We start from the raw sequence: 9,587 nt of genomic DNA on the forward strand, positions 1-9,587 counted from the left end.
CCTATGATAAGGCTTACCTATAGGTACTGTAAATATCTCCTAAACATGTACCGTTTAGGAGATATTTACTTTGCATGCAGCCAGGCCGTTCCTTCAGAGCCCTGTGCCGTGACCATCGGCTCCCGCGCGCATGCACGGGAGGGACGTCATCGCAGCTCCAGCCAATCAGATGGCCGGATGCCGCAAACCCGGAAGAAGGGCGACCAAACATGTCACCCGTGAGAGAGGTGCGCGGTTGGCACTGTGAGGCTTCGTTCTAAGGTAAGTATATCATAATGAGCTAGTATGCGATGCATACTAGCTCATTATGTGTTTGTCTTTCAGGTGTTTTTTTTTTTTTTTTTAATTTTGAGGTTTACAACCTCTTTAACGGCATCCCAGTCTTAATTCGTAGGGTTCAATATTGAGTTGGCCCATTCTTTGCAGCTATGACAGCTTCAACTTTTCTGGGAAGGCTGTCCACAAGGTTTAGGAGTGTGTCTATGGATTGTTTGACCATTCTTTCTGAAGCGCATTTGTGAGGTCAGGCACTGATGTGGACGAGAAGGCCTGGCTCGCAGTCTCCGCTCTAATTCATTCCAAAGATGTTCTATCAGGTTGAAGACAGGACTTTGTGCAGGCCAGTCAAGTTCCTCCACCCCAAAATCATTCATCCATGTAATTATGGACCTTGCTTTGTGCACTGGTGCGGAATCATGTTAGAACAGGAAGGGGCCATACCCAAACTGTTCCCACAAAGTTCCCACAAAGTTGGGAGCAAGAAATTGTCCAAAATATCTTGGTATGCTGACGCCTCAAGAGTTCCCTTTACTGGAACTAAGCAGACAAGCCCAACTCCTAAAAAACAACTCCACACCATAATCTCCCCTCCACCAAATAATTTTGACCAGTTCACAAAGCAAGGTCCATAAAGACATGGATGAGAGAGTTTGGGGTGGAGGAACTTAGATCGGAGACTGCAAGCCAGGCCTTCTCTTCCAACATCAGTTCCTGACCTTTACAAATGCGATTCTGGAGGAATGGTCAAACATTCCCATAGACACACTTCTAAACCTTGTCAGCCTTCCCACAAGAGTTGAAGCTGTTGTAACTGCAAAGGGTGGGCCAACTCAATATTGAACTCTACGCACTAAGACTGCGATGCCATTAAAGTTCATGTGCGTGTAAAGGCAGGCATCCCAATACTTTTGCTAATATAGTGTGTGTGTGTATATACTGTATATATATATATATATATATATATATATATATACACACATACAAGTGCTGCATAAATTGTCAGCGCTGTATAAGTACCTTAAATACATAAAAAAAATATTAAAACAAAACATTCTCAATGACCTATATAACAGACCAAAAGAGAGTAAATAAGAGACATGTATTGAGTCTCTTACAAGTCGCTTACACGTCTCTAAACAAGTCTCTTCAAAGTCACGCTAAAAAGTCGTTCCTTCATGGGGCGACTTTCTGGTCGCGGTAGTGTGAACCGGAGTTTGGAAATGCTAGGTGAAACCTGCAACAGCTGTACATACATACTCATGCCATCTTAAATTGTAAACACATTTAAACAAGTCTGGACGTGTCCATTGCACAATTACTATTTCAGACTGAATGAGAGTACAGTTCATGCATTCCTTTTAGAAACAATAAGATGTAGTTCACAAAATAGCTATTTGTATTCTCAGAGTGGCAAACATGATGCATGGCATATTACACTGAACACCAAGATCTCTCTGCCATCATTCATAACTCTGCTGCTGTTCTCATGGGGGTGTTCCGTGAAAAAACCATACCCGTGAAAATTCCCTACCCTCGTCACTTCCTGTGCAGGTATGTCATTCAACAGCCGAGCTACTTCCCACTGCGCATGCTCACAGCTGCGGAGGGTAGGGAATTTTCATGGGGTAGTGTTTTTTAACATTACACCGCATCAGCTGAACTTGCGCAATTTAAAACCGGCATTTCAGTCCAACTTCGGAGGCGATTTCACAGACATCTGTGTGAGTTCCTGCACAGATGTCCCCGCCACCCACCCCCAATAAAGATTTAACCCCCTGATCCCCCCCTGATCACCCCTACACCCCCTGTCACAACACACACTGTATACAGTATATAACATTTTCTATATACCCCTATAAGTGTGACTTGTGACCAAGTTTAGCGCTTGCCGCCGTTCCTTTTATACTTAGGAAACCCGCCACCCCCTCCCAATAAAGATTTAACCCCCTGATCCCCCCTGATCACATCCAGATAACCCCTTCCTCCCTGTCACATCGCACACTAATACACACGTAATATAGTGTTATATTGTATTTTTTATTAGTGTGATTGTGACTTTCTTTTTGTCCCAAGGAGGTTTAGGGTCCCCGCCACCCCCCCCCCCATAAAGATTTAACCCCCTGATCCTCCCCTGATCACCCCCAGTTAACCCCTTCATTGCCCTGTCACAGTGTCACTTTTATAGTGTACAGTTTTTTTTCTGATCACTAATATTAGTGACACAGGTGACATTAGCTAGTGTTAGCGTCAGTCTAAGATAGCGCAGATCCCCGGCGCATGGTTAGAAATAACCCCTTGATTACCACACACACACACATACACACACACACACAATTCCATTACTAGTATAGTGTTTGAACAGATCGATATCTGATCTGATCATAACTATACTAGCGTCCCCATAGTTTAGGGTTCCCAAAACGCGGTGTTTGCACGATCAGCACTGATTCCTGCCAGCACCTGCGTTTAACTCCTCCACCCAGCCCACCCCACCCAGGCAAGTGTAGTAATCAATAGATTACTGTCACTTACAAAAAACATACACTCAACAAGGTCCTCATTGCACAACCCTGGTAGGTGGTTGTGGGGGGTCTGTGGGCATCCCCCTCCCATGTGCTAGAGTATGGTGGTGGAGGCAGGCGGCATAATTGGCGATGGGGGACTTTTTTTTTTTTTTTCGATTATTTAAGGAATTGTCAAAAACGTGTGTTGTGTTTTTATTTAATTTTTACACATGGGAGGGGGGCGCCCACAGACCCCCACAACCACCTACCAGGGTTGTGGAAAATAGGACCTTGTTGAGGGTATGTAGCCTGGTATGGTTGGTCCGGGAGGGGGGGGGGGTGATCGCTCGTACCCCCCTTTCCTGACCTTCTGGGCTGCATGCTCGGATAAGGATCTGGTATGGATTTTTGGGAGGGAGGGGCACACCATTTTCTTTTTGAATTTTTCATTGACGGCATTCTTTTTTTACATTCATTGGTGGGGAAACCTGCAGACAACTGGTGAGTTGTTGCTTGTTAGGGAGGCAGTAGCTGGCTTCCTGGCCCACTCCTTAACAACCAGTTATTCTTAATTTTGACGGATGTGCAAAAGAAACTAAACACAGTTTTCCATTCTGCACATGTCTAACAACTTTGTAGAGCACAAACAAAACAAACAGCCATGTCTTATTTTTGAAAAGTCAGACACATGTGTGTTGCAATGTGTGTGTTAAAACAGTGCAACCAAGCTCTACACTAGGAGTTCCTAACGGCATGTTTGGCTGATAAGGTAGACCGTCACCATGCGGTTTTGGAACCATGGCATCTTAGAGAAGATCCTCCATGAGCTTCTATGGACCCTCCTCCACTTACGGTCTTGACACTTTCTATACCCAGGAGTGACTTGCTTTGTCTTTCTATCTCTCCGTCCCTCATTTCCCCGCTGCTTTCTGGATTTCTTATATATGAACCCAGCTGGCATCTGATGTACTTCAACTAGTTTGATTGATCTTCCTGGAGTTTACCCACTAAATGGTAGCTGACCTTAGCTGCAGATTTGAAGGCTTCATTCGGTACTTAAGTGTATTAATGTATGTACTCTACTAGGGATTGCTATTGGATTCTTGCAATTTTTCCAGTGTTTGTTATTCTTCTCCTTTTAGGTTTAGAAAAAAAAATAAACATTTAATAAAAATTGTCAATCAAAAAAAAAAAATGAAACAGTGTAATTGGATGTATGTATATCAAAACGTATTTTTTTTAGTTTTGGTAGGGAAGGTGTAGCGCCTCTGTTAGGCATTTTTTGCTATGCCCCTGCCAGATAGATTCACTCCTCTATTTATCCTGATGGCTATTGTTAGAAAGTTATCAGTTGTAACAAGAGCTGAGGTCTTCTGATATTGTAGAGACAACTGCCTAAAGGGAAACTCCTCTCAGATTGTAGACATTTCCTCTCACTTCCTGGTGTGTCTCCAGGACAAGAAGTGTCGAGAAATCTCTCCAATGGGACACATCACAAAAACATAAGTAGACAGGGCAGTTAAAGTGTATGTAATGCTTACAATAAATATATCTTATTTGCTTCCTTTGGGTCTGTCAATTATACCATTGAAAGTGTACATCTATTCCACCTACTCCACCTTTTCCACCTACCCACCTATTCCACCTACTTCAACCAATAGAACACAAATAGAAAAGCTCCATACACTATCCAGCTATATCCTGCAGTTGTTTACCCAGCAAGAATCTTGTTACATAGTTAGTCTGGCTGAAAAAAGACACAAGTCCATCTAGTTCAACCAGTTCAATTGTGAGCTAATACGTTTCTGTAATTTCTGCCTCTGCAAGGTTATCAGTTATCAATGTTCCCTGCTATCTCTATGAATCAAAAAACATCTCTTTCCGTTATGTAGTCCTGACACACTTCCTCTCCTAGGGTGACAACGCTGTGTAACGTTAGAAAACCATACCTCGTTAGAATTCCATACCCTCGTCAATTCCTGTCCGAAACAGCTGAGCAGAGTAGGAGTGCGCATGCTCAGAGCCCCGGAAACATCATAGAACAGCAGAGAAGTTGACAAGTGCGCATGCTCGGAGGGAATGAAATTATTACGGTAGTGTAAGTAATGTTACACTTGCGGCGGTTACATAAAACAGGTCGGCTGCACTATGAGTCATCTCCGCTCCTATCCCTGTCACTTCCCAGATGTCGGCTAATAAATATAAAAGCGGTGGCGGGTGTATGAAATGTAAATGACGGAGATCTCGGCTCCGTGATCCGCTTTTATATTTATTAGCCGAGATCAGGGAAGTGAGAGGGGTAGGTGCGGAGATGACTTATATTGCAGAGGAGCTGTTTTAATGTAACCGCCACAAGTGAAACGTTAAACACACTACCGTGATAAATCCATACCCTCCGTAGGTGCACCGGAAGTGACGAGGGTATGGTTTTCTCACGGGTATGGTTTTTTCACGGAACAGCTGCTCAGTACAGGAAGTGTGTTAATGGCTCCTCCTTCATTGTTCCCTGCTGCGGTGGTGTGAACAAAGAGAAAGTGGATGAATAGACACACATACTGTAATTATATAATAAAATGCAATACTATAGGAGTAAAGACAACAAAGTTATGTATATTAAGGTACTTTGTAGGTACTAGGTCAGTCACTTAAAGTGGAGTTCCACCCATTTTAGTAACTTTAGATGTATGTAATCCCCTTTTTAAAACGACTTTTACCAATGGAAAGTTTGTTTTTTTTTTTGCTAGTAAATACCTTATTTTCTGCTTTATTCATCCTCTCCTCACTTCCGGGTCAGGTCGGCGATTACGTCATTCGGCGATTCGCAGGGTGTGCTGGGATGTATCTCAGGGCATGAAATCTCACATTATTACACAGGAGATGAGCTGTACTGCGTGCTCTGCCCCGCCTCTGCCCCGCCTCCTCTCAGTAAGCTGTACTGTATGTATTGAGGCCGTGCTCCGCCCCGCCTCCGCCCCGCCTCCTCTCAGTGAGCTCAGTGAGGATATAATGCTTTCAGTCCTCGCTCACTGAGAGGAGGCGGGGCGGAGGCGGGGCGGAGCACGGCCTCAATACAATACATACAGTACAGCTCACTGAGAGGAGGCGGGGCGGAGGCGGGCGAAGGCGGGGCAAAGTACACAGTACAGCTCATCTCCTGTGTAATAATGCAAGATTTGGGTACAGCGTCGCACGTCCGTTAAAATCCCACAGTGCCGAATCGCAAAATAGGCCCTGGTCTTTGAGCAGCCAAATCCTCTGGGACTTAAGTGGTTAAACACATCTATGGGCAAGTATATTACTGATTATTTTTCACATAGAAAACACGTGTAATAAAATCAGTACCATTTTTACGGCCGTGTAAATGAAGCCTAAGCCCTGGTTTACACCAGTGTGGCTTTTAAATCGTGCTACTTCAGTGCGATTTCATGATTTCAAAGCCGCAGAACAGTGAAACTTGCACCTCCGATTGAATTGTGGCTTAGGACTTTGTATAACTGAAGTTTATGCAAGTCGCAAGGAAATTGGAAAAAAAGCAGTGCAGGAACCTTTTTCAAAGTCGCTGCGACTTTGGTTCCATTGCCGGCAATGGGATGCAACTTGTCATATCACGACTATTAAATTACATGACAAATCGCACTGTTGTGAATGAGGGCTTTTTTTTAATTCTCATACTTTTCTTTTAAAGTGGAGTTCTAACCTGTAAAAAAAATAAAAATAAAAGTCAGCAGCTAGAAATACTTACCTGTCCAGAGATTCCGCGTTGTCGGCACCCCCAGGCCGATTCATCCATCGGCTTCGGTAGCAGGCGCCCGCTATTGCAAGTAAGGGAAACTGGCAGTGAAGCCTTCAGGTTTCACAGCTAGTTTCCTACTGCGCATGCAAGAGTCATGCTGCGCTTTCTGAATAGTCCAGTCATCTTCTGGGACACATTTAGGTCCCAGAATGCAGCAGGGGGAGGAGGTGCCAGACATGATGCAAATCTGCGTGATCTTACCAGGAAGTGGGAGAAGGTACCTGTCAAAACCAGGTACCCACTCCTCCCCAAAAAGTGCCAACTGTGGCAGTGGAAGGGGTTTTGGGTGGAGCTCCACTTTAATGTATGTAACCGTGTTGCCCTTGATTATATTTGGGATGCGCTGACTTTGGACTTGATAAAAAACAGTGGACCAACACCAGCAGATGACATGGCTCCCCAAATTATCACAGACTGTGGAAACTTCACATTGGACCTCATACAACTTGGATGCTGTTCATCTCCTCTCTTCCTCCAGACTCTGGGACCTTGATTTTCAAATGAAATTCAAAATGTAAGGAGCCATGTCATTGCTGGTGTTGGTCCGTAGGGAGCCATGTCATTGCTGGTGTTGGTCTGTAGGGAGCCATATCATTGCTGGTGTTGGTCCGTAGGGAGCCATGTCATTGCTGGTGTTGGTCCGTAGGGAGCCATGTCATTGCTGGTGTTGGTCTGTAGGGAGCCATGTAATTGCTGGTGTTGGTCTGTAGGGAGCCATATCATTGCTGGTGTTGGTCTGTAGGGAGCCATGTCATTGCTGGTGTTGGTCCGTAGGGAGCCATGTCATTGCTGGTGTTGGTCTGTAGGGAGCCATATCATTGCTGGTGTTGGTCCGTAGGGAGCCATGTCATTGCTGATGTTGGTCCGTAGGGAGCCATGTCATTGCTGGTGTTGGTCTGTAGGGAGCCATATCATTGCTGGTGTTGGTCCGTAGGGAGCCGTGTCATTGCTGGTGTTGGTCCGTAGGGTGCTGTGTCATTGCTGGTGTTGGTCCGTAGGGTGCTGTGTCATTGCTGGTGTTGGTCCGTAGGGCGCCATGTCATTGCTGATGTTGGTCCGTAGGGAGCTGTGTCATTGCTGGTGTTGGTCCGTAGGAAGCTGTGTCATTGCTGGTGTTGGTCCGTAGGGAGCCATGTCATTGCTGGTGTTGGTCTGTAGGGAGCCATGTCATTGCTGGTGTTGGTCCGTAGGGAGCCATGTCATTGCTGGTGTTGGTCCGTAGGGAGCTGTGTCATTGCTGGTGTTGGTCCGTAGGGAGCTGTGTCATTGCTGGTGTTGGTCCGTAGGGAGCCATGTCATTGCTGGTGTTGGTCCGTAGGGAGCTGTGTCATTGCTGGTGTTGGTCCGTAGGGTGCTGTGTCATTGCTGGTGTTGGTCCGTAGGGCGCCATGTCATTGCTGATGTTGGTCCCTTGAGTTTTATCAAGTCTAAAGTCAGAGCAGCCCCCTTCCAGGAAATTCCAGAGCACTTCATGCTTCCCTCTGCTGACCAGCTTTATGGAGATGTTGATTTCATTTTCCAGCAGGACTTAGCACCTGCCCACACTGCCAAAGGTACCATTACCTGGTTTAATGATTTTATGATTATGGTATCACTGTGCTTGATTGGCCCACAAACTTGCCTGACCTAAACCCCATAGAGAATCTGTGGGGTATTGTCAGGAAGAAGATGAGAGACCCCAGACCCAACAATGCAGATTACCTGAAAGCCACTATAAATGCAACCTGGGCTTCCATAACACCTCAGCAGTGCCACAGGCTGATCGCCTCCATGCCACACCACATTGATGCAGTAATTCATGCAAAAGGAGCCCCGGCCAAGTATTGACTGCATACCCTGTACTATACTGTACATGGACATACTTTTCAGTAAGCCAACATTTCTGAATTAAAAATCCTTTTTCTTTATTGATCTTATAAAATATTCTAATTTTCTGAGATACTGAATTTTGGGTTTTCACTAGCTGTAAGCCAGAATCATCAAAATGAAAAGAAAAAGAATGCTTTCAATATATCACTCTGCATGTAACACATCTATAATAAACATAGGAGTTTCACTTTCTGAATTGAATTACTGAAATAAATGACCATTTTGATGATATTCTAATCTTATGAGATGCACCTGTATGTATATAAGATGACATCATTATACAAAGTAACTTGTCATAAACATTGTCTTCCATAAACCCTACATTCACAGGCTTGTATCAGTGTTCCATTCTATATTACATTACATTAGATTAGCACCCAGCTGTTTGTTGTATTTCTATAGACTTATTGCAGACGATGAACCCTGATTGCTCAGCTCCCTGTCATACAGATCGGTGATCCTCTGACATCTCCTCTACATAGAGATCTAAGTAGAAGTCGGTGGTGCTGGGTGCGATCCGCCTATGACAGCGCCATAGTGAGAAGGGAAACAGGTGCAGGAAGCTTCTCCTGGATTACACTAAGCAGGTGTTATTGTACTCGTCTATAACCCCCCATTACACAGCACACGTGTGACAGCTGGTCTCCCAGCTCTAGCAATGCCCCCTCCAGTGCATGTCATGTACTTACAGTCCAGCTCCCAGCAATATGTCTACTCTGTGTGTTCTCAATTCCTGTATGAGCTGACAAGACTAGGCTGTGTCTGTGACATCCCACAATCCACCGCGGCCCGGAGCGTCACATCCCATCTTCTACTGTACACGGTCTGTCAGAGAAGACAGAGCAATAGAAATATCTCCTTCTCTCCCCTACAACTGTGCTCCGGCGGTGTAACGCACTCCTCTATTGGCCGGTCAAAGTCTTCCTCATTGGTAAAATACAAAGCGGACTTCCATTGGTCAGCAATATGTCCATACTTTGTCTAGCACTGTACACAAGTAGTGCTTGGAGGAAACAGCTGCAAATAGAGAACTGCACTGACTGCTGGCTGGGGTCAGAGCCTGACAGGAGTCAGGAGATATGTGCCAGCCTAATGCTGACTAAAAAGACACTTTACTTTCCTAAAATGGACCTTTCCCCATG

At 45.0% G+C, this 9,587-nt stretch overlaps 1 protein-coding gene across 4 annotated transcripts in view; it reads right to left on the reverse strand.

The window, feature by feature from the left end:
* Positions 1–9,301, reverse strand: part of MACROH2A1 (macroH2A.1 histone) — a 183,189-nt gene extending 173,888 nt beyond the window's left edge. For all 4 annotated transcript variants that reach the window (XM_082257167.1, XM_082257165.1, XM_082257166.1 and 1 more), the window contains exon 1: positions 9,135–9,301. The gene's annotated coding sequence lies outside the window, so the exon portion shown is untranslated. The remainder of the gene's footprint in view (positions 1–9,134) is intronic.
* Positions 9,302–9,587: the final 286 nt, after the last annotated feature.

Source organism: Pelophylax lessonae (assembly GCF_965119305.1).
Source record: "Pelophylax lessonae genome assembly, chromosome: 4".
Taxonomy (NCBI): domain Eukaryota; kingdom Metazoa; phylum Chordata; class Amphibia; order Anura; family Ranidae; genus Pelophylax; species Pelophylax lessonae.